Genomic DNA, 26,726 nt, shown 5'->3' with positions numbered 1-26,726 from the left:
CCGGTCCCTCACCAGCCTCTCTTTTTCTCCCTCCTGAAGTTAATAAGATAACAGACAGCTTGTCATGTGGCCCAGGAACCACAAAACACAAACTTCTCTGTAAGTCTGGAGCATCTGCCAGGCAAATCCCAGCGAATTCGTTGTTACTAAACAATAACGTATAAGAACGAGCACATCAACATAAAGTTCTAGACAATTATATAGAACATCGTCTGGCCAAACAGAATGAAGACCTCAGACAAACATCCTTTAAAGTTCACTCAACTCTCTTCTAAAGCGAAATGTTTTCAATGTGTGAAAAAGACTGAAAAAAATCTCTGAGTAAGATATCTGATTTAGGATCCGGTATTACAGCCATAGAAAACATTACATGTTACATGTGCTTTAGCAATGGCTGACAGGTGATTAGCTGGTTGGCAGGTCTGTGGGAGCAGTGTACTGTAGCAATCTCTCCTGTCAAATTTCAATCTGTCTCTGTCTTCTCACACAAGCCGTCATGCTGCAAAATACCATGCTTCCAAGTTCCGCAGCATAAAACTTTAACTATCCAAGTTTGAATGAACTTGCTATTTTTGCATGTATGCACAGTGCCTTTCCCTCTTCTCTCTCTCTCTCTCTCTCTCTCTTCATACATTTTTTTTAATATGTTGTAATTTTGCTATTTCAGTATTCAACACTGCAGAAACCGCTTCTAAAAATAACCATGCCAAATACTTTTACCAAGAGTTTTTAGTCCCGTTATGCTGTTCCGTGTAGGTCTAAAGCACAAACACTGTTGAAAAAGATACCGAAAGTGAAATCTCACTGGCTTTCGATTGCATTCTATTGTATTTCAATTTCAGCTCAATTTCTTCATGTGAACATAGAAATGTAAATAGGTTGCAATTGTCTGGATCGAACTCAACAGATAGCTTCAAGAAGCGATCTGTGGGGTCCAAGCACTTCTCACAAATATTGCACCCAGTGGCCAGATCTATCCAACCATAGAACGTGTAAAAGGTAAGACGATTCACAAACAGACTAAATCCAAAGAGCATGTAAAGTACTACAAAAACAGAAATGTTTTTAAAAAACAACAACAACGTTCTAATACTAGAAATATCAGACTATCAAGCAGAAGGTAGGATTACGAAGAAAAAAAAACTGTCCGGTGTTTATAAATTTGTGCTGATTGCAAGCAGGTGTCTGTGATTAGATATCTGGTGACCTTGAACATGGATTGAGTTGAACATTGGTTGATTGAATCTTGTGTTCATGTGACGAGATATTTGACCCAGGTTTGTGGGAAATGCGGTTTGTTTGTTCCAACGTTTCAGTGGAACCACATGAGAGTGAGAGCAGTGCTATTTGAAACGAACTCAATTAAATCGCTCATATATAATAAATAGTCGTGGTACACATACAAGCACTATCAGGCAAATCAGGCTAAATGGTGCTATCTGAAAAGGTGGAAGGGGCAAGGAGAAGGTCAGTTTTGCTCATACATGATAAAACAAGAGAAGTGTATGCTACAACAGCCCAAAACACACCATAATCCCAAACGCAAAGCATGAAGAATGAAGTTTGGACCGGTAAGTACGTTCGTTGCTTCCATTTTGCTGAAAATGAAACATTAATAAAGCAGGAAAACTGCTTCGGGCAGGGAGAGCACTGCAGTACACTTTGCACTCACACACACACACACACACACACACTCAATTGTTGCACACACAAAACACCTGAAGGCACAGGTGTGTTGATTGAGCAGATCACAACGTTTCAACTAATGTTGCCAAAACAACAGCTGAACCCATTAACACCAGTGACTTTTCCCAACCGCTCGCTGCAATCTATTCTACCATAAAATGAAAAATTGGCATCTACGTCAAAGTAATTTAAATTAATTCAAGTTATACATCAATACTGATTTGAATTGCATTCCTGGATCAGATCCTTGAAGAGGTTATAAGCCATGTCCGTATGCTTCTGGAAAAGGAGATTGATATTGACTATCTGCTCAGTGGTTTTGTTGTTTGGGATTCTGCCAGCTTTAACAGTAACCACAGTTATACTCATAACCCACCCATAACTCCTCTGTAAGCTTGAGATTCTGTTAACATCAGGCTGTAGGTACTGTAAATTCCCTTAAAGTCCCTTAGAAGGGCATAAATCAGCTTTAACTGCACATGTGACAGTGTGCATGTGCATTATTCATAGAGGCTACAGAATGGACACATGCCTAAAGCTGTATTTTACACCATGTATGTTAAGTAAACAAACCACATAGGCAGGTTTCCAGCCTCCTTTTATTCTCCTCTATACTGATCGTATTGTTGGCTAACTGTTATATTCCACAGTAAACCATTTGGATGCGCACATGCATGTAAACTGAATTCATGTTGACTGTTCAGTAGTATCACACATTTGCAGCGTTTAGCAGACCCCCTTATCCACAGCTACTTACAGAAGTGCTTTGTAGTCTCCATTTTAAAAAAAATGCTAAAATAGGTCAGTGACTAAGAGTACTATCAAGCTAAACCCCAGTTGGAGAGAGAGGAATTACTAAAACAGGTTAGTACAGCAAGGAGGTTTTATTATTCAGTTCAATTCAATTTTACTTGTTTAGCACTTTTAACAACAGACATTGTCACAAAGCAGCTTTACAGATATAAATACATTCAGGATCCATCCATCCATCCATCTTCTATACCGCTTATCCTTTTCAGGGTCACGGGGAACCTGGAGCCTATCCCAGGGAGCATCGGACACAAGGCGGGGTACACCCTGGACAGGGTGCCAATCCATCGCAGGGCACAATCACATACACACTCACACACTACGGACACTATTTTTTTTGCCAGTCAGCCTATCATGCATGTCTTTGGACTGGGGAAGGAAACCAGAGTACCCGGAAGAAACCCCCGCAGCACGGGGAGAACTACATTCAGGATATACATTTTAAATGTATGAATTTATCCTTACTGAGCGAGCCAGAGGCGACGATGGCAAGGAAAAATTCCCTGAGAGGAAATGAGGAAGAAACCTTGAGAGGGAACCCGTCCTCATCTGGGTGACACGGGATAGTGCGATTATAAATAAATCCCTTCTATAAATGTGTACTACATGGTCAAAAGGTGCAATTGTGTAACCAGGAAATTCATTGCAGCTTTCACATGAAGTCTGTTCCCTTTCAAATGGAACTCAACGTTACGTGAGCTTCACCCTCTGGGAAGCGCCCATTTATAGTATCTACGCCTATTTATAGGCCTGCCGTGGTCAGGTGACGTAGCATTTCTTGCATTGCGTGATTATAAAAACGGCACCTGTAAACCACGTCATCGAACTTATCTCCAGCAAATTCCGTGTGCCGGTTGTTTGTGTCAACGCTCCTAAAAACTCTCGACTTCCTCAAAGGAAAAAAGAAAAAAATATATCTCTCTACTTTTCTGTCCCTTTGCAAAAAAAGAAAGCAGCATATAGAGACAAAAGAGCAGCGGGCCTAAAACTTTACCTTGGCAGGCGTAATAAGTCATCATTTACAGCTACAAACTGATAACGATCAGTCATCAGTGCTTATTCACCTGCTTTGTGAATAGGCAGGACTCAGCTGTTAAGTAGTTCGGTCCACCACATGGGTTTCAGTAAAGAGGAGTGTTCTTGATGCCATAGAGTGAAAATATATAGAGAGCATGCTGGTCACATGATCGCATTCTTTTGTGAAGATCAAGTGTCGTTACCAAAACAGGAATCACTTACATTCGAGAAGTGACAGATAGCTTGATAGCTCCAGATCGCAGTGACCGACACGCACCATGCTCTAACCATCAGGCGTTTTGGTCAAATCTGGAGCTCTATTTCTTTCTAAAATGACACCCACTGCAGGCACTGCCTCGGAGCTCATTTTGTTTCATTCAATCATTTTCAAAGTCCCCAGGTCTGAGACTTTGTTTATTCAATTTATTCGATATTCAATTCGAATAGACTTTTATTCAATTTTTTATTCAATCGACTTTGGCACACTCTCCTGGGCTTGCCCTCTCTTCAGATCCTCGTTGTAAACAAACGCTTGTGGAGCAGTGCTCAGCAGTAGCTACCACTATTGAAACTGTTATAATGTTTATAGCAACATAAGGTAAAAAAAATGCAACCACATGCAATTCTTATGTCTATTGTTTATTCTATGCATACTGGAATAAGTTAATGTTTTCCATTTTGAATGCCATACTGATAACTTCATGACAGCACAAACTGTATAATAGACCAATGTTGAAACGTGTTCTCTCTCTATGATTTAGCTCTCTGCTTGATGCATGTCTTCCTTGAGGGACAGTGTGTCAATTTAAGCAATCTAACATATAGACACTTAGACTCACTAACAAGAACAAGCATATACCAAAAACCTACTCTACGGCAAAAGCAATTCCTGGAGCACCATTTGGAAACCATGTTCCAATATACCGTTAGAGAAAGAGATTATATTCAGTGGACATCTGGTCCGTTGTTCCGATGGCCGAATCATACATTTTCCTGCTTGTTGACTACCTTCAGGTCGTGGAAATTTCTCAACGATATATCGGCATTATGTACTTGAGTTTTCATTGTATTATCAATATATAAATTGATTCGCCTGGCCTTTATATTTCCAATAACATCTAGGATGTTCCATGGCTTTTCAGTGTGATTATAGAGACATCACTTTTGGATTGCATACTGTCGAACGATGGAATGTGAAATGAATCGACTGAACTGAATGGAAAGATTTAATAGCGCTGCACTTTTGAATGACAGCTGCTACAGAAGGCATATGTATTCTCTCAGATTTCTCCGATATCTCATTCTGAGGATGAGTATTGACAGCTTCCCTTTAAAAATAAGAATGATATGTAATCCTTACCTCAGTTTATTGATGCACAGAGCCAAGGTTGCACTCGATTGAGATCGAGAGATAGATAAAAAGATAAACAGAAGACAAGTAGACTAGATTAGAGAGATAGAGAGGGCAAACAGGAGTAAGAGTCAGAGAGAGAGAGTCAGAAATGACTCATTCATGAGCTTTGAGAATTGGCCTTAGTGTTGAGGTCCATTGAAAGATGAAACTCACAGTAAAAGAGACATCAGAGAACTTAAACTGCGATACAGCAATAGCTAGTGCACTGCAACCAGCAGTAACGGGGAAAAAAACAGATGTACACGCTGTGAAATTATGCATGGACAAGGAACTATTTCAGCCTGATTACAAGGCCTACAGAAACCAAAAACTGTTGCTGGGATGAAGAGCCCATTTTATTAAGTGGAACTTATCAATAAACGCTTGTGAATAATCCATCCATCTTCTACCGCTTACTCCTTTTCAGGGTCGTGGGGAACCTGGAGTCTATCCCAGGGAGCATGGGGCACAAGGCGGGGTACACTCTGGACAGGGTGCCAGTCCATCGCAGGGCACAATAACGTACACACCCACACACCCATTCATACACTACAGACACTTTAGACACGCCAATCAGCCTACCATGCATGTCTTTGGACTGAGGGAGGAAACCGGAGTACCCGGAGCACGGGGAGAACATGCAAACTCCGCACACACATGGCCCCATGGCCCCAGTGGGAACCCCGGACCCTGGAGGTGTGAGGCGAACGTGCTAACCACTAAGCCACCGTGCGCGTGAGTTATCTATGTGCAGTGAATTCTTTATAGAGTTCTTAATTCATTAATGATTTCTAATTACCCAAAAGAATTTGCATGTAGAATCAGGTCTTAAAGAATTATCTCAGGCGTGAAACACAGGAGCCCTACAAGTTTGGAGCCAGCTATTCCATGTGTCGTTCACGGTATTTGGTAGACGCCGTTATCCAGAGCGACTTACATTTACCTCATTTATACAACTGAGCAGTTGAGGGTTAAGATCCTTGCTCAAGGGCTAAGCAGCGGTAGCTTGGCAGTGCTGGGGCTTGAATTCCTGACCTTCTGATCAGAAACCCAGAACCTTTAACCACTGATCCACCACTACCCCAGTGTACATAATGGAATCACGTGAACGTATCTGTTCGCATTACCATGGGAAGCAAGAACGGTAAGATCTAGCACGAGTCTGGAATTCTGTCATCTGTATTGATAATAATGGTAAATTTTCCAGTATATTGATCCAGTTGACCATTACCTTCACAGTACTGTCAAATATAGTACCTGGACCTTTTAATGCCTAACGTTACAATGACATACGAGTTCAAAACATTTGCAGCTCTGACTTTGATTGAAAGTTTTAGGCTTTCCGGAGTGACTTGAACAAGGACCAAGAAACAGGAACCTTGTTTTAGAGTTTTTGTCTCGACTGGCTCAGTAAACCCACTTTAATTTAACTAAAGTCTCTTGAAAAATAGGCTTCTCTGCAAATAAAACAGACAATGAGAAAGCTGTGTGCTTGGATTTAACAAAGCTGCCACAAGAGCGCATGTTGGCTATAATGAGAAAGTACGAATTGAGGTCTGGAAGAAGAACGGCTTCTTGACAAAAGTCCCAATTAGGTGCGCAAATATTAGGCAAGAAATCAGGGGTGTTGTACATGTTACCAGACACATATGGGTGAATATGAGTGCATATGGAGCAGGTTTGCAATGAATGCAACAGTCATCGATGTCAGTCAGTTCCTGTTTTCATTTTCTTGACATGAGCAAAGTAAATGCTCAACCTGATCATTCCACTGATCATGTGGTGGATTTATTTTATTTCTTCCTTGCAACTTGTAGTTCAGTTTGCTGAGCGTTAACGTCGAGTATGTTAGAAATCCCAAATTTCACAGACACCAAACATCTGTGAGTTTGTCGTGCCTCACGTTCCTCATGTCTAATCTTTTCCTCGACTCCGTCAGCACACGTCAGCCTGCAGAATAATGTAAGCAAAATCGATCCAGTACTTTAGGAGCTAACGCTTGATGATGAATGTTACGCAGTAGTAACTGACAAACTCTGGGAAATCTGGATTGTTGCAGCACAAGAGCAATGAAGCCTGACGATGCGTATCGCATTACTGGAGATGGCTGTGATAGCCACCAGCTTTTTTCATGAGGAAAGCACTTGAATATTCCCAATGAACACCCCCTCATCCCCCACCCCTCGTGTTGAGCGTGAGAAAATCTTCTTCGGTAGAAGAATCCTCAAATATCATATGAACAAAAACCATTAGCTGTGCAGCGTCTGTCACATTGATTCATTCAGCTGCATTGAGAAGTATTCGCACCAAGGTCTGGTCTTCAGACAGTAATTCAATTCGGCGTGCTACAGTAGATGGACCTAGTAGCACATTTTTAATCACAGTTTTTATGCTTCATTGGCGACTTTGGTTTTCCTCAGAGGCCAAGTGAACAGTGATTGCTGGGCTTTTAATGCCAAACCTTCAGCTCCTACAATTTCTGAAGCCATAGCTGACTCTTTGGTGGATAAATTTCAGTGTTCCCCAGGTTTGGCCAAGACAACAGTTTGATTGCATACTGCAGGGTATTGCACTCAAAATGTAAGCCCAGTCTCATGGAGACAGGACTTGAGTGATTTTAATTCATCCATATGCCTCTGAAGATCAGCAGAAATTTCAGTACAAAATGTGCATCCTAGAGGCTTTGTAGAATAGCTGACCTTGCTCTAATTTTCACTGAAACAAGGAAATTACACCAGAACAGGCCTTGGAGGAGCACCAAATTTTGCTTTCAGGACCGCCATCATGTGAGTTCAAACAGTTCAGAGAAAAAGGTAGATATAAAGAGAGGGAGTACAAGTACATGTGGCATCCTCTGCGATTACCTGCTGATTACTTCACTGACCGATTTTCAAGGATGCATAGCGTCGATCTCATTTTTAGGAATTTTTCAATAAAGAGAGTTTCATAGTCCTTCAGGCTTGGACGATCTCCAGTCGACATTGTTTACTGAGAAAAAAAAAAAGTACAGGGTTTGATTTTATTCAGGGCTTTGAAAATACTTGATCAGATCATGTTGGATGTACAAAAACAAATTATTTTAATGTATCTCCGTGCGTTCATGTTCAACTGATGTACAGATTTGAATTTAAAGTAAATTCCGTGACATTTTTCTAGTGTAGCTTTGGGCTAACTGTGTTAATACTGCTCTCTTTGTGTATACAGTGCCCAATTAATTAATTTCGGACAGAATAAAGGTCAACTTCCTTTAACAAAGATTAAGGAATCTGGGTGGATTGGAGTTGCTCTAGATGGTGCTACTTTGGTTAGTACTGATGGTGTCGACCAAATCTACCAGGAAATGTTTGGAGTTTGGCATAAAAACAGTACTTTGTATTAGAAATAGCATAAAAAAGGGTGAGCCAAATTGAATTATATGAAAATACTATGCTGTATGCCTAGTCCAACGAGGTGATACTGAAAATCAAACATGCACTGTGGTATAAAAACGGCTGCATTTCACACCAGTTTAACCCAATTTGCCGTGCTGAGCATGACAGCATCCAGACCTAATGCATCCAGACCTAATGCCTATACATCACGGAACCCAAGAATATTTTATATTCGCGTGTTGTCCTGGAGAACCGCGTGTCCTGCATGTCTTAGGGTTTCCCCTGCTCTGTAACACCCACTTGGACTCAGGATGTGCTGTTCATCAGTGTATCGAGAAAGAAAAACACTATCGATTGTCCATTTGTTTAAGACACATTATAACCTATAACACACAAGCTATAAACCAACAATGACCACGAATAACTCTCCTACATTGGACTTCAGTCAACTGGTGATGTTACCCGAAATCTCCAAGGGATTCCAAATTATTTTGAATTAATTTCTATTTCTCAGAAAAGTGCTACACCAGACATATGCTATTTATTCTACTGAAGGTGCAGTAAGTCCCTTGATTGCTGCCCACCTGAGCTTGCTGTGATTTGCTTCTGGCAACAACATGAGACAGAGAGAGAGAGAGAGAGAGAGAGAGAGAGAGAGAGCGCGAGAGAGAGAGAGAGCGCGAGAGAGAGAGAGAGCGCGAGAGAGAGAGAGAGAGATGGAAAGAGTATTTACGCCAAAGATTTTGTCTGGAGAAATAACATTTGGTTGACATGCCGTTTTATATTCTGTGCCAATTATAGCAGACTTTCGAAATCTAAGAAACGTTTTGAGGTGTTCCAGCAGTCACGCTCAACATCAGTTGTCATGTAACATAAACAAACTTTTCATGACTTCCTATATTACTATCGACGTCTTCCAAACCAGATTTATACGCTGTTGATCAAGTAGTGATGGTAGTATGGTAGTTGGCTATATTGCATTCTTCCAAAATGATGTCATATTTATCCAACAGTCTAGCAATACGAAATATAATATTAACTTTTATATGAACTACGCCCATAAAAGAGTTGTTTACGTTGCTAATACGCTGTCATTTCCTTTTAATGTTCATTTTATGTCGATAACCCGGTCTGCGGCCTTGCTATTCTCACCACACTAGTGATTGTTGTCTCCCTCTGGGGGTGGGTCTCAGTGTGCACTCGAAAAGAGGGATGAAAATTAGCAATGCAGCTGCGATTCAGTCATCAATAAATACCAGTCCTCACAACCAAACACACACACACACACACACAAAACAAACATGTCCTGGTAAACCACTGCTTAATTAGCTTACAGAACTTCCTGAGAAGTACTCCAGATGAGAACAATACACCTTTTGGTTTGTTTGATGGCAAAATGGTCCATGCCTCCAAGAAGAGTATAACAACTAGGTAACTGACGCTATCTTAGAACGTTTAGTTTTTAGGAATTTGCAAATAATATCACAAAGCATATTGGCGTAGTTTATTATACCTTTGGGGCTATGAACGAGCGGCATATACTGTATGCCAGAGGTACTGGAGATGCAGCACCTCCTAAAGCCCCTTTGTAAGAGTTCCCTAAGCATATATCAGTGGAATGCTCCAGTTGCACTCCCCTCAGGTATTTGTTGTGGACTAAAAACATACCTTCCTCTGTCTTTTAGTTTACATCCCTCAAGGCTGTTCTGGCGGTGAGGTGCTCTGTGCTTTGATGAAGCCGGAGGGCATACCTCTCCCCAGTGCAATAAATAGTTTACAAGCTGAGTCAAATATATCAGAATGTGAAGCGCCTTCAAAAACACACGAACCGAAAGACTTAAAGCGGTTGTTTTACAGCTGAAGGTGATCAACTCACTGCTCTGCTCGACTCTACAATCGATTCTCTCTCAGCCTGTGTATCTCCGCTGGGTGATCGCTGTCTGTGGTGCTGAGACTGGAAACTCTTCTCAACTCAATACCTTTAAAGCTCGGTTTGCACCTGGTCTCGAGCGAGGAGATCGAGAAACACCTAGCCGTGTACCCCTGGAATTTTCAATGCGTCTCTCGTGATCGCTCTGTGATCGCATTTCATCCATCTTGTCCAGTAGAAGAAGGGCGTGGTGTGCGTTTATTACTCTACGTCAGTCTTCCGTTGCATTCGTTTTCATCTCGTATACTTTGTACAAGCTGTTCCAATCGTTATATTATCCATTAGTCTAGCAGTGAAGAACTCTACTGTTCAGCGTGACTTCCAAACAACCGTGCAGTTGCGTATTTTTCCGGTTAGAGCAACGACACAGTCATGGAGACGCTTTTGCGTTCACACTACAAACGTTTTGTGATGATACGGACTGTATACGTCAAACGATCGGACCGCAGTGCGTCTCCGAGACCCCTCGGACGCTGTTCACACCTGTACTCAGCGCTTCCCGTTTACCTAGGCCACAACAGGTCTAAACAGGGTCTTTGTCGAGTCATGTCAAGTGGCCTTTTATTATCATATACAATGGGACGGAGCGACTGAGGAGTTACTGAAGTTTTAAAACTGATAGTCTACAACATATATCCAGTCACAATAACTTCACAGCTGAATCAGAATTAGGAGCAATGCTAGCATGTAAATAGGGGTTTATGTGATGTGCCAGCCATGTGCCTGTTTGAAATGAGATCACTGGTCATACATTCAGGCTGATCTATAGATGGGAATTAAAGCGTATGATTGCGCGTGCACCTCTCTCTCTCTCTCTCTCTCTCTCTCGGTGTCGCCCCTCCCCACATGCTCTCACTTACTTCGCCTGTCTCTCTGCACACCCGTGAGCAATCCGAATAGACGCGCTCAGTCTTTCCACAGTCCAACCGCGCGAGCAACATGTCCTCAGACGTGCAACTGCGCGACCGAGCGAACCGATTGAGCCCCGGCATCACGGACACGCACCAAGCGAGGAGCGAGAGCGCCTGAGAGCATGTAGGTTCTTCTCACTATATACATATACCTTGCAATGTGTGTGGGGGGTGGGGGTGTGTGCATAGAGCGTGAGCTGTTTTAATCCCTTTGGTCAAATAATGATCAAATGCGCATTCAGTGATGAGCATTGAAAGCACTGATGAGATAGAAACGCGTGGCGATGTTCTCCTAGGTAAAGTCTCCACAGCTTCATCCATCACCCCCACCACCACCCCCAAAGAACCTCTATAGCTGGATGAACTGATAGGCTACTGATGGCAGTGTGAAAGCTCTGCTCGGTTCCAGGTAGAGACGCGTTTGTTTCATTTCATGTCTAATGTCCAGATAGAAATATTGTGATGAGGAAGACTAGACCCGGTGAGTGACATCTCATGGTACCCTGGAGAGAGAGAGAGAGAGAGAGCGCCAAGAACCTGAGCTCAGGTCCGCTGGACACTCTGGACACGCTGGACACTGTGGACATGTCCTCCACATGTGCCACTGTACACAAGTCTTTTTTTTTTAATGTCTAAAAGCCACCAGGAGATTACCCTGAAGAGTTTTCCTATACAGTTTATTTCTGATTGTAGAATTGTAAACCCAGTTTGTTCAGCTTTGCGTTCTCGTTATCAGGTTTTGTGTTATTCACTAGCCTACAGTTTGAATTAGAGAAGATGCATGCAGTTTTCTGTTGCCAGGTTATCTAACCAAAAGAGCCACAGTGCTCTCGATTCCAAGTTACATATCTACAGGTAAATAAATAAATAAATAAACAACACTCCCTGTTCGAATAGTCTCGCCATGGATCTCTGTTTGAATTCTATTTGCATTAATACTACCTATCTCTCTCTTTCTCTCTCTCTCTTTCTCTCTCCAAACACACACACACACACACACACACACACACACAGACAGAGCGATAGAGAGCGAGACCTCTCCTACTTTCTTGGTTATTTCATCTTCAACGCATCATGACCGCATCATGACCCAGTGCGTTAAGCCAAACAGAATCCCACTTTTTACGCACACGGGTGTTACGTTTGTTTGTTTGTTTGTTTGTTTGTTTGTTTGTTTGTTTGTTTGTTTTCTTCTCTTTTGCGTCGTATATCTATCTATTCCCTTGGCACATTTCCGACGTGTGCTTGGACACTGGTGTGTCGTGTGTGTTTGGGTCTCTATTCATGTGCTTTGGATGTTTAGAGGGAAACGGACCTGGGATCGATTTTGGCGCAATTTTTTTTTTTTTTTTGCCGCGTGAGCTCGTGGGGCGCTGGACGTCGTGACCCCTGAGCCTTCAGTAGTCCTTGTGGGGGAAGTGGGGCGGGGGGGGGGGACGCACAATGATTTAAAATCTGACTCTTCGTGAGATTGGATATGCTGTGCGCATACAAGCCGGATATTCGAGTGAGAATGAGACGTTTATAATATCAGTTATATTGACTAGGTTGCAGCGGCGTGTGTGTGTGTGTGTGTGTGTGTGTGTGTGTGTGTATGTGCGCGTGCGCGCGCGCGGGCGCACGGCATGGTACCCGACCTGTCCTATTTTAAATTAAAATCCTGCTGATCCGACTGTCTATATATATATTTGAGCCAGTTTACCACTTTACCCGAAAATGGCTTTTCTGAAGGAGCAACCACTTCCTTTTATATCTATCTATCTATCTATCTATCTATCTATCTATATATATATATATATATATATATATATATATAGTGTGTGTGTGAGTGCTTTACGCATGGACGTGTTTGCGTTATATTGGTGTGTGATTGTCGTGCCAGATGAATAACAAACCAATAATCAATATCAATCTGCACGCTTATCGTCTTCCTCAGATGATTTAGACTCATTTGCTGTGGTCAGATGATGATCACTGAACCAGGACTGCGGAGCTATCACTTACAGGCTTTTAGCCCATGGGGACGCAATTAAGCGCTCATCAAGTAGGCTATCATCACAACTAATACGTTATCAAACGTATTTACTCACTCAGTTCTGCATCTGACTGCAAATGTGCTATAAATTAATATGTACATTCTGTATGCAAAGTCTGGAGAGAGAGAAAAAAAAGCTTCTCTGATGAATGAAGAGAGTATACGAGTGAAAAGGCTGTACGGACGTTTAAATCAAAACTGCTTTATTTCATTGCTTCATTTTTTATTTTTTTTGTCTGTTTCCAAGGAAATCGATTCCCATTTGAGATGCCGTATGTTTCACACACAAAAAAGAAATAAATACTACGAGACGTAAAGAGTATACAGGTAGAAAGGAGTGTGCAGACGTCTTATGGGCACGTTTAAATTAATGCTGTGAAGCACAGATGCCTTCAAAGATAATGAATCTACTTTCTTTTTTTTTAACCCTACTTTAAAGAGGAGTAAAACTGTAATATACTAAACAATGTCAATATTTGGTGTGACAGTCCTTTGATGTAAAAAAAAAAAAAACAACCATTAGTAGTGTATGTTTTTGCAGGTAAAATTATGATGATGAAGACTTTTGCACAGTACTGCATATTTAAGTGCTAATAAGACCGATAATTGCACCGTTTGCTTTTTTCCCCTTTCCTAAAGATAAAATGCAAATGAAGGAAATTGTGTGAAAAAGGTATTGCTGGTTTGTTGAGGCGATGCGCGTGTGTAGACGTTTAATTCCATTAGGAGGACGTTCATACATAACGGTGAACAGTTTCTCAGAAGCGGTCTCGAAGAAAAGCAAAACAGCTTCATAAATGAATTAACGGATACATCTGAAGCTTTACGTGATGAACCTTTCTAAGTTGAAATCCTTGACGCGCGCGTCTACTCTATAACAACCCGGGCGAGCCGAACGTAGCGCACGCGTTAACGTAGAAGAAAGTGCGTTTATAAGTGTCGTGTTATCTGCTGTAGGACGGTGGGGCCGAGATAAAACACTACGGTTTAAAGCGAACCTGTCGATCGATCTTTACTACCTTTTAAATTCCAAGCATCGCTGTATAAGCAGAAAAATGTCTACAATTTATAAGGATTACAAAATGAATTCCAGATAAGAGCCGAGAAAAAAATAATGACGGATTTCTTTAAAAACTATACAAAATAACAAAGCTCTGAACTGCTAACAAAGCGTTCTTTAATTCTTTAATTTCAACAAGGGTTCTTCGTTGGGTTCTTCAGATAATGAAGCGTTTTCAGCTTCCCGGCATCATAGTTTACTTCTGGGAACACTGTTGGATAATTCTACAGAAAAACAATTAAGGCTTTCCCCAAGGGTATAACCCCCAAGGGAGGCCCTAAGCTTCATTTAAATTTTGCATTAAAATAATAATAAGAAGAAGAAGAAGAAGAAGAAGAAGAAGTAGACGAATACTCTACACATTATTTCTAATAATACAGTAGAACTATATTTAACCCATTCTTCATTTTACCCAAATATTAACAATGTCCAAAAAAAAAAACAGTCATAAAAGCTCAGGTTGCTAGGGATTTAATCACTCGTAATAAAACCGGACAATAATCACTCAAAAATCAAATCTCAGTCATTCAAATTCAAAAGAAATGTCATTAATCCAGGACAAATCATGAGGAGTTGCTGTATGGGCCTTGTTCTCAGTAAAATGAACCGGATTTAGCTGGTGTGGATTTCATCAACGTGCTTAATGTTCTATTGAGAAACACTTTTTAGCTCTCAAGCTGCTGCCTTGATTTATAAATGCATCTTTCTGCAGATAAACACAATTGTGAGTGTACGCATACAATCTCCTTACTTATAAGCGCCAGTGCTGCAGTATGTGTGTGTGTGTGTGTGTGTGTGTGTGTGTGTGTGCGCGTGTGCGTGTGTGTGTGTGTAATTGTACTCAGACAGCCTCAGGTGTGTCTTTGTCTTTGTCCTATCGTTCATCCAGTAATAATGCTCACTGCCAGTCCACACACGCAGAATCATCGTCATGTAAACACACAAAAATGAACACATGCCACAAAGGACCCCGCTATATGGATTTTACAGCTGTGTCTTTCAGCTCCTCTGATGCACGCACACACACACACACACACACACACACACGCACACAGACAAACACACGCACACGCACAATAATTAATATAATACAGCACCTTTTCCAGACATTTAAATAATTTATATAACATAATATAACTTACTATTATATATATATATATATATATATATATATATATATATATATATATATATATATATATATATATATATATACAGTGTATATTTAAATACAGCTCTTAGTCTTTAAGAGTCCACCACATAAGCACATCCTCTTTTGGCAATTGTATTCCACTGTTCCGTCCAAAAATGCTCCAGATGTGTTCAGCTGTGAGCAGATCTCCTGTACACAACCCTCTTCATGTCATTCCACAGGTTTTTGTTAGGATTTAAATCTGGGCTCTGACTGCGACATTCCGAAACCTTAATCTTCTCCTTCCGAAGCCGTTTCTTTTGTCGGCTTGGATTTGCGCTTTGGGTCGTTATCGTGCTGGAAGCTGGAATTCTTCTTCATCTTCAGCTGTCTAACAGAGGCCTGCAGGTTTTCTGTAAAAATAGGTTTGGAGATGGTATTTAGAGCTATCCAGGATTTAGAAGCTATCCAGTCCAAGCTGAAGGGAAGCAGTCCCACATCATGGTGCTGCCACCACCATGCTTCACCGTGGGTATGGTGTTCTTTGGGTGATGCGCTGTTTTGTTTTTGTGCCAGACATGTTTTTTTTAGGATTATGCCTATTTTGACCAAAGTATCAGACCTTAACACATTTTGCCACATGACTTCCATCTAGCCCCCCTACCCCATAGCCTAGACATGCGAAGAATACAAGAGATTGTTGTCACATGCAGGGAGTTACTAGTACTTTCACCAGATATTCCTGCGGCAACTTTAACAGTGCTGTAGGCCTCTTGGCAGCCTCCCGGGTAAGCTTTCATTTTGTCCTTTCATCTATTTTGGAAGGGCATCTTGTTCTTGGTACCATCAATGTGGTGCTACATTTCTCCACTTGTTGATGATGGTCTTCACGGTGTTTCATGGTACATCTAATATGTTGGGTATTCTTTTTACGCAATTAAACCCATAAAGAACCCTTGAAGCCCCCCCTTGAATGTGTAAAAGGCATGTCGTTTCGCAAGGCTAGTTGGGTTTCATTTCTGCAAGCTACTGCCAAGAAACCAAACCTCGGCCAAGAACCAGTGAAGAAGGAAAGTGGGTCAAAGTAGCATCTTATCTCATTTTACTGACCTTCCTGGATCTGGTTCCAGAGTTCACATCTGCAGTAATGACCTGCTGAAAAAGTTCCGGAATGTCCCGCTGACCACATGTACTTATCTATGCATTTGGGATGTGTTTAACAATAAACAAGGATCATTTCGAGCCTGTACTGTACTGCATGAACTTCTAGTACTGTATGAAATTGACCAGACAGAAACTTGTCTGGTTTTCAAATTTCAAACCCGCAAATGGAACATTTATGGATATCAAAATGTGATCAAGGTGCAAACATAAAAGCAAGTGCAACACAGAGAAGTGCAAAAGAAAAGAGGCAGGGTTAAAGTGAATACTGACACGCTGTATGATTTTATTCAAACTTTAAGCAATATTTTAATGGTAGATACAAGCAGCTAGCCAACAGAGGTAACAAGACAGCTGGGTTTTGTTGTTGTTGTTGTTGTTGTTGTTTTTTCAGGTCAAAATTCTATGATAGCATCTCAAAAGTAGAACCAACAGTCCCACAAGCCATGGGTCAAAGGTACCGATATCAGGCTAAAAAAGAGATCTAAATGCATAACAAGAAAATAGGCATTATTTATAATATTGTATAATATTCTAGATGAAATTTAAAAAAATTACCTGAATGCATGTGTAATTTTATTCAGATTCAGATCTGTTGTTTTCCCAACACTTACCTGTCACACACTTGCCCCCAGTGATTAGAAGCAGATATTAAAGTGATAAACCATGACCCTGTTATCCCATCCCTGCTGCCAATCCCTTTCTGTGTCTCTCCATTTAAGGTTGTAACGGCCGTCTTGTGAAGAGTCTGTCAGAGATGCAGTAAACTGCGCAACAAACTAAACATGGCAGATGAAAGTAGTAAAGGTGTTGTGAATTTAATAGCAGACGATTCCAACACCACTGCTTCATTTTCTGTCTGTGGAGGACAGTGTATCTGTCTGCGTGTGGCGCCTGTAGAGTTTTAAACGGCGCGGTTTAAAGAGACACTGAGGAAAAACAGGGACAGAGAATATGGGGACGTTCGATTGGCCTGAAGTGGGAAATGGGAGCTCGGAATTACGTTATTTTTGATCTTCGATCTACAAAACAAAGCAAAAAAAACAAAAACATGCATACATCAGTGTTAGTGTTTTGTTAAGAACAAAATCAGCAATGTATATTATATTCCTGTATAGTCAGTGTTACAGTCTCACCAAGCGAATATATCTGTATGTTGATTGATCTAAAGCAAGTACTTGTATATCATTTGCCGATGAGGATTTGATGCCACGTGCTGAACTCGGCGTTGAGGACATACTATGCGTTCAAGTCCTCCTGGGAAGCTGGGAAGTCATAATTATGGCGTCAGATGCGTTCAAGTCACTCTAATCGGTGAAAGATGGCGGTGTACATTCTCTTAATTAACTGCAAGAATTACAGTAAGGTTTTTTTTTTTTTTAACTCTACTTCAAGAAAACGAAGAAAAACAAATGCGCACCTGATGCTTTCTGGTACGGTTTATCTGCGGAATTCCAGTGTGCTGATAGCTATAGCTAGCCAGCTACTTACATGTACTTGTCCCATTCTTTAAACGTTAACAAGGCTCGACTGGGCCTTGATTAAACAATACGGTTCATTTGTTGTAGTTAAATGTGGAAGTGCCTAGCTTTGTTAGACTGAGAAACCAGCCGACTATCTGGTTGCTATACGACTCCCTTCTCCTCCTCCTCCTCCTCCTCCTCGCTCCTTTTAACACATCTCTCCGTTTGTAAAAAAAAAAAAATTACATTTCTTTCTAAACATAAGAATATATATATTGCAGAACTCCATGCTTTTGAAAATCTATTCAGTTTCCAAACATTATAGAAAGGCTTTTTGAAATGATGAAAATATTTAGCAAGAACAACATGTACGTGATAATATTATTTTTTGAATCGTATAATGGACTATCTATTTTTGGGGTGTGGTGTCCATTCATTGTATAAGTGACTCGTTATCAGAATCCAAAAAAAAGAGAAAAAATAACTAAATGATCACATTTGCGATAAAAGATACGACATTCCAGCACATATAACGCTTAAGATTTACATTTACGACATTTGGCAGTTGCCCTTATCCAGAGCGACTTACATTTATTTCATTTGTACAACTGAGCAGGCGAGGGTTAAGGGCCTTGCTCAAGGGCCCAGCAGTGGCAGGTAGGGGGTGCTGGGATTTGAACGCACAACCTTCTGATCAGTAGTCCATGTCTTAACCCAGTATGACCAGTATGTCTTAACCACTGAGCTACCACTGCACATGATACCATTATAGTTGCAATTCCACCCTTGTACAGTAGATGGCGATAATAGTAACAACACAAGGGGTAGGTCTTACAGATGAGTTATGCACCCAACCCCTTCTCTGTTTTCCCTCAATTTGGTCATTTGCCAATTGTCACCCATTATCACATGAGGCTGAATGGTAGTATGAGCTTCTTCTGAGACATGAATACCCCCACACCCTTCACCCTTTCTTAGCTTGAAGTCAGAAAAGTGACAAGTGATAACACTTGGAATTTGAAGTCCCAGTTGCTCTGGCGGGTTTCGGATTACCTGTGCAGCGATACCAATGTCAGTGCAAATGTATTCATTTCTGACCTTTAAAGTAGCAACTCAACACAATTAAAACGAAAAAAAAAAAAGTGCTATCAGCTTATCAGTACATTCGCTATTACTAAATTCAAATAAAATAAAAAAAATCCCTTGTGATATTCTCGCTGTAGTAATTAAACTCTAACTGGGTTTTAGCTTGAGGGGATTCTTAAAGCCCTATCTTTCTCTTTTTTTGCATCAAAGCATCAAACAGAGTGCAGCAATCTCACAGACGGATCAGTCTCAAATCAAAAATGGAGTGGCAGCGAGGACACGAGTGGCTCAATACCACATGTCGGCTTTAACCCTCATATTCTGTTCGCTTAGCGGTGGATGTTCCATCGTCCCAGGCTGCGATATTCATTTTAACTATGCAGCGATGGCATTTGCAGCGAAATAGCAGCGGAGGTATACACGTGAACCCTAACCACAACCCGAATGACGGTTTGAACGCAAATTGTAGACGTCTTAGAGACGACAATCTGTGCAACGAGACCTGTGTCTGAGACGAGATCGCACGTTTGTGATTGCGTGGTGCAGCATGGAAGATAAATACCAACTCCAAAACTCCGTGAATCCTAAAGACAGAAAAAAAAAAAAAGAGTTAGGGTTAATTTAAATTGTATAGGGTAATTTTATTCAGATTCAGATCTGTTGTTTTCCCAACACTTACCTGTCACACACTTGCCCCCAGTGATTAGAAGCAGATATTAAAGTGATAAACCATGGCCCTGTTATCCCATCCCTGCTGCCAATCCCTTTCTGTGTCTCTCCATTTAAGGTTGTAACGGCCGTCTTGTGAAGAGTCTGTCAGAGATGCAGTAAACTGCGCAACAGTCTAAGTATGGCAGATGAAAGTAGTAAAGGTGTTGTGAATTTCATAGCAGACGATTCCAACACCACTGCTTCATTTTCTGTCTGTGGAGGACAGTGTATCTGTCTGCGTGTGGCGCCTGTAGAGTTTTAAACGGCGCGGTTTAAAGAGACACTGAGGAAAAACAGGGACAGAGAAGATGTGGACGTTCGATTGGCCTCGGAAGTGGGAAGTCGGAGCTCCTGAGTTTCCCACTCGTAATTACGGCTTTGTGGTGGCGTTCATGTGCGTTCACTTCCTGAATACAATCTTTCAGGCTTTTGAGGTCCCAAGTTCGAATTCCATGTTGATGACGTGTTTCCTTTGGCTTTTCTTAGTTCGTCTTGCTGTCTCGGTGGGAGGGATAGCACGCTCTCTCTGCTCTGTCAATCACAGTGACACTAGCCAATCACGGCCATCTGTGAACCCATATATGCAGAAATGAGTTGTCTGGTGTCACGTATTAGCTCTCACCCTCCCCCGATTGTTAGCTTTCTGTGGATGGGAATTAGCCAAGACTAAAATAGGGAGAAAACGGGAAATTAGTGTGAATGTTAGGAAGTGTGTGTGTGTGTGTGTGTCAGAGAGAAAAACTCCCTGAAATCATCGCTATATGACGCCCAGCACAAAATAAAGGCAGGCTAAGCACTTGTGTTCAGGTGCGAAGACTAAACACGCTTTTAATTGAATAATGAATTTAAATCGAAGTATTAAATAACTTCTGTATAGCGTATATCATCACACTCACGTAGCAAATATCCCTAAAATGTGTTAATGTTATTAAATAAGCCGCGTGAATGACTGCACATGGTGATGAGGCCTGAATACATGTCGTGATCATTTGAAATTGAATCGGCAGGAAACGGGTTTCGTCAGTCTGAACTGTAAAAGAAAATCATTACAGTCGTTAATCTCCATTTTCCCTTTTCATTCTTTAGAAAACTTTAGTCGGTACGTGCAGTAGCAATATTTCAGATTATCTTGTAGAAGGTGATGATATGAAAGGCAATTGAGTATGGAAGTACAAAAGGGTTTGTTTGTTTTTTGCTTTTCCTTTCAGTAGTACAAAAGAAAAAAATCCAGCCGGAATTATTCACATCATATCGTGATTTATTCTTTTTATTTATTTATTTATTTATTTATTTTTTAACGTATGCGTGGTCTGTTACGTAATACATCCAGTATCATACTATACCTGTTCACACACATAGAACGGATTAACGACTTCGTAAAAGACGACCTTTCTGTACGTGGTTTCTCCTTGAACACCATGCAAGCTTACACGTCCACAAAACACCACACACGTCTCTCTCTCTCTCTCTCTCTCTCACACACACACACACACGCCCTGTGGCTTCGCAGTGATGCAGTGAGAGATGGTACAATAATAAGCTTGATGGTCCCAATAACTCTCTGTAGGACTCTGAAGGATCCTGGATTGAGTGTGTGAGTGTGCCGAGCACGCCGCAATATGGAGCTGCGGTGTGGTATCGATAGACTTCCGTGAGATCAGAGAGAGGGGACGAGTGATGTCTGTAGTTACACTCAACAGCCTTTATTATAGTGATAAAAAGAGCACAAAGAATGAAACAATCAGTTACACACACACACACACACACACACACACACACACACAGGGTACCATGCATTATAAAAGGGAATACACAGTATGTGACTGCGCATCTGTTCTGGACACTGACCTAGTGGTGTGTGAATGTGTGTATGCGAGGCCCAGGCTGTGTGTTGGCAGACAGATGTAACTTTCCCATATGTCTCTTCACACTTCACCATGGCTGAGGAAGCAGCCAACCATAACCTCCGCCCTGACAGCACACAGAAAGATAGAGGTAGAAACTGAAAGGGAGAGGGAGAGTTGGCATGTGTGGGTGGGTAGGTGGAGAGGTGGGCGCGCCCACCCCCCGGTGTTCGTTCTCTCTCATCTTTCCTCGCTGACAGGCAGGAAAGCTCCATTGGTCACACGTGTGTTCGCTGGCCCACTGGCTTTGAAGTGACTACTCGGCTGTTAGCCAGCACGACGGCTTCATCTGCGCTGTTTTCCCATCGTTCTCTCTTTCTCTCTCTCTCTCTCTCTCACACACACACACACACACACACACACACACGCGCTCAGGAATGATGCAGGTACACACAGGAACTAAGCCAGGACAATCACTTTTCAATTACACAGTGCTGTCAGAAGGAGCATGTGGGGGAAAGCGATTTGTGGCTGCGTACAGTATATTTTGAGAGTGGTTAGCTCTGTGTGAGCTAATAGACCTCCAGTGGTGAGAACATTAATCAAAGTTTAATGACAAGACTTATGGGAACGTCGTTTTTAAAAAAAAAAAAAAAAAAAATCGGCTTTTTCTTAATCGCTTATTGCGTATTTAAATAAAGCTTGATGGCAGCTACAACGAAGCGTGAAGAATCATAAAGACAGCATGAACACCATGGACCACACTGTAAGACTGCAGTCAGGGGGCAAACACAGCACACACTGGTAGGATTGTGGAGTAGAAGCAGCTAAGGGTGTGTGTATGGGGTTTGATTTGCACTGTGCAGCGTTAGTGAGTGTATATATCCTAGCTCGTCCGATGTTGACTGAAGCTGTCTGCTCACGGAACTAGATGTATCCCTGTATGTCGGGAGCATGCTAAGTTCCCTTAAGCCACCGGCCCCTCCCACACACACACTCACACACACACACACACACACACACACACACACACATGTCCGCCACTGGAATTATGGCATCATCTCATAGCTCCCATTTCATAAAGCTCACCATTGTTTTTGAAATGAAAGAACATCCATTTCCCGAGCCACACTGCCAAGGAACATGATTTGTAGCTGCTATTATTTTCAAAAAGCGCTGAGGAAAATAGCCGAGGAATGAAGACTGATTCAGAGAGGAAGACTTACCGACTGCCTCACCTGTTCCACTTCACAACAACATCTCTACTACCGGTATGGCTACGGCGTGCGCTCTCATGTCTCATCTATAAAATATCTGATACTAGATCGATACAAAATTGATCGGCGCAGTTTATTGGGACAAACGTGGAAAGAAAGAAAAAAGAATCGGTGGAATCAATAAAGCAGCTCAGAGGGAATTACATCCTGTGTTTCCCAGCGACGTATTCATCTCGTTTTGGGTTGTTGTTCACGTTGCCCCAGTAAGTGCACATAGAGTACACCGTGGCACTCTGTTTGACTTTCAAAGTCGCTCTGTAGAAGCAGGCCGTGTACGATGAGAAGAGTTTCGAGTGAAGTGTCGAGTCATTTGTTTGTCTCTTTTGTAGTCGCTGCTTATTTCCCCCGCCACAGGTGTTTGCCGTGGCACAATACCGCACCCGACTGTACGAGTTATCAGCCAGGTACAGGCTTCTCTCAGCTCAGCTGAAGCATTCAATTCCACCTTCCACCCCTTTCCCTCCATCCACCCCGCTCTCCCGGCTCAGGCGTAGCCTCATTTCCACAGCATGGCAATTCCAGCACAATCCGGGCTGGCACGGCCAGATAAACATGACTCTTTTACATGGCAGACAGTCTACAGCTAGATTAATGTAGACTTCTAAGTGCAGTTAGATGAGAAGAACGATCCACGCCGTACTGGATCCTTCCACATGCCGCGGACTCATGCTATTCATCGGCGTGTTGATTAATTTCCTGCCGATGGTGTGCGTTTATTACCTTTTTAATATTCAGTGCTGAGTGTATATTAAACAATCCAAAAAAATGTTGTTTTTTTTTGTTGTTGTTGATTGTTTTGCTTGTTTGCATTTCATAACAAGTTCTGCCCATGAAGAAATTCTACAGTAGTATTTGAATGGTTGGACTGCTGTCAGAAAATAAATCCGGAATGGAATTTAATTTAGAGTTAGGGGTCAGAAGGATCGAGAAGGTTGGAGTTTGGAAGAACACAGGTCTCCTTCCCAGAACTATCCTTGATTCACTCCATGTCGAAATCTAGCTTTAACACATATAGTATACTGGTGGATTCGAGGGCAGTTACAAAGGACTGAACACTGGTACAGTACTATCACGCTGGCAGACATGTTATCACGGCTTGTAAGATGGATATTGTCACGATGCAATGACAGAGCAGATTGAAAGATCTTATAAGAAACTGTCATGGTCATGCAGCGTATTGGAGTAAGCAGAAAAGCAGAAAAGACTGTATAAAGTGTGACAGCCTGAGCCAATACGTCCTTGATTATGCTTGTAAGAATTCACCATAGCATTATTTCATGGTGTTATTGGCCGCTCCATAAATACTTCACAAACATTGTAATTATTAAGTTAACGTTTAGTTCTATTGATCCCAGTTGTTTCGAGCAAATAAACAGTTTCTGGCAAGACAAATATCATTTTCTTTTCAGGGAGACTTCAACAGTACTACATTCTGATATGAAGCGTCTTTGCTTCTTCTTCTTCTTCTTCTTCTGCGTTTCTGCGGTTCAGTTCGAGCTGGATGAGTTTCGGCTGGCAAACATTAGCCAACTAAATTAAATCGCCTAGACAAAGGGAATAGCTCTCCTGCATCACGCAATACCAAATAAACACTGGATGATTTGCAGAGGGTGATGATTCACCCATGGTAAATTGGTGATGGTAAATTAGGAAAGGTTCAAATGCTATTTGAGATAATTAGATGATATTATATGATGATTATTATTATTATTATAAATATTAACAGCATAATACGTACACTATTGGATATCAGGAGCAGTAAACATTTATTCAACTCTTTGCTTTATTCGTACACGTGGAAGTGATACGATTGGAGTTTGCAGTTCAATGCTGGCCGGTCACCAGACGTTTGGTCCTTAATGTTGTTGTTAGAACTAGAAGAGATTTCTTTTCAGATATCGATACTGATAGTTAAAATTGGAGTATCGGGTGAAAAAAAATACATAGCTACTGTACTGTATAAATATGAATTACACAAAACTACAGCTTTTTTAATGATTAAAATCATATATATGGCAAATATAACAAACATAATGTATGAAGTATAAATATAATGCAATTAATCCTAACAAAAATACAATCATGGTTCTTTATATGTAAAAAAAAAAAAAAAGAAAAGAAAAGAATAATAATAATAATAATAATTCCAAGTCCAATTCTAATCTTTTCCTTTTGTTTCAGGAACAGATCTGATTTTTTTTTTTTTCCTGATCCACTTTTTTTGTGCTGGTATTGGTAGTGTTTTTAATATATTGTACTATGGTACTGGTAGTGGTTCTTGTGGAATGAAAGTGATAAGTAACTAAACCTTCCCTTCTCTCTAAAACTGCTTCAGTATGTTTGTGACATGTAAAGTTGTATACGCATAGACAATTGGGATCTGACGGAGGATGGAATTTACCAAGTGAGTCATTTCTTTTTATTTTCTCCCCATTAAACCTCTCCTGAAGACATTGTTTTCTAGCTAGGAGATTTTAGTTATCCCAGAGGCTTAGTTAAAGTATGCTTTACCATGCATGGCCAAGTTTAAATGCCGATCGAACTTTAAGTTTTTCCCAGCTTACAAATCCCTCATAAATAAAGATGGCCTCGAATTAAATGTCAGTATGTCTCCCAAGAGTTCAAGACAACATTAGAGAATCATTCCTAATAGTTTGTACAGTAAAAGCGGCATGTTTATTTAAAATAAACTGGTGATATCTATGCTGCTTGTTTAAACCACTTGAATTTAGATCACGGTAGCTGAATGAATTATCGGAAAAGAAAACACAAACGCAGTTATTGGAAAGAGTTACAAGGCCATTTCTTATTCTCTGGGACTCTGGCGAACAACAGTGAGAGCCATTAACAATGGAGAAAACTTGGAACAGTGGTGAATCTTCCCAGAAGTGGCCGGCCTACCAGAATTCCTCCAAGAACGCAGTGATGTCTGATCCAAGAAGTCATAAAAAAAAACCCCAGACAAACATGTAAGGAACTGCAGGCCTCAGTCACCTCAAATAAGGTCAGCGTTGATGATTCCAGCATTAGAAAGAAACTGGGCAAAAATGTTATCCATAGGAGAGTTGCGAAGTGAAAACCACTTGATGACCCCCAAGCCTTTTGGGATAATGTTCATGTGGACTGATGAGGAGAAGTGGAACTGCTTGGAAGACATTACATCTGGCACAAACCTAACACAGCATTCCACAATAACAACGACCTACCAACAGTGAAACATGGTGGCGGTAGTGTGATGGTGCGGGGATGCTTTGATGCTTCAGTGCCTGTACGACTAACCGTAATTGACTGAACCATGAATTCTGTTCTCTATTAAAATCTTGAATGAGGATGTCCTGTCATCAATCCGTGATCTGAAGTGCAATTATTATTCAGCAAGACAACGATCCGTAGCACAAAACCGACTCCACCTCCGAATGACTCCAAAGAAACAAAATGAAGGTGTTGCCTAGAGTGCTTAGACAGAGTCCTGACTTGAACCCCATTGAGATGTTGTGGCAGGATCTTAAATGGGCAGTTCATGCTCGAAAGCCCTCCAATGTGGCTGAATTAAAGCAATTCTGCACAGAAGAGTGGGCCGGAATCACTCCACAGTGATGTGAAAGACTGATCAGAAGAGGTTGCGGCTGCTAAAATGCGGCACAACCAGCTGTTTAGGGGCCAGTTCCGTCTCCTGAAGGAATTACTGCGTGTCCATCACTATGAAAACATTATTTATTTAATTATTAATGTATTGCTGATTTGCGGATGTATAGTAAAACCTCAATGCGTGTCTTTCTGTTGTTTGTCTGTTCTTTCTATCAGACATAAGCCTTTTGTCAAACTCAGTTTTCCATCCC

At 41.3% G+C, this 26,726-nt stretch overlaps 1 protein-coding gene across 2 annotated transcripts in view; it reads left to right on the top strand.

Moving 5' to 3' along the window:
• Positions 1–26,726, top strand: part of chrm2a (cholinergic receptor, muscarinic 2a) — a 207,159-nt gene that overhangs the window by 116,964 nt on the left and 63,469 nt on the right. Inside the window, exon 1 of one of the 2 annotated variants that reach the window (XM_053641680.1) lies at positions 10,820–11,242. The exons of the other annotated variant lie outside the window; for it this stretch is intronic. The gene's annotated coding sequence lies outside the window, so the exon portion shown is untranslated. Of the gene's footprint in view, positions 1–10,819; positions 11,243–26,726 lie in introns of those variants that run through there. 2 annotated transcript variants of the gene reach the window in all.

The sequence above is a fragment of the Ictalurus furcatus genome, chromosome 14 (assembly GCF_023375685.1).
Source record: "Ictalurus furcatus strain D&B chromosome 14, Billie_1.0, whole genome shotgun sequence".
Taxonomy (NCBI): Eukaryota; Metazoa; Chordata; class Actinopteri; order Siluriformes; family Ictaluridae; genus Ictalurus; species Ictalurus furcatus.
The sequence above is the reverse complement of the archived record's forward strand: the minus strand, read 5'-3'. Positions and strand labels throughout refer to the sequence as shown.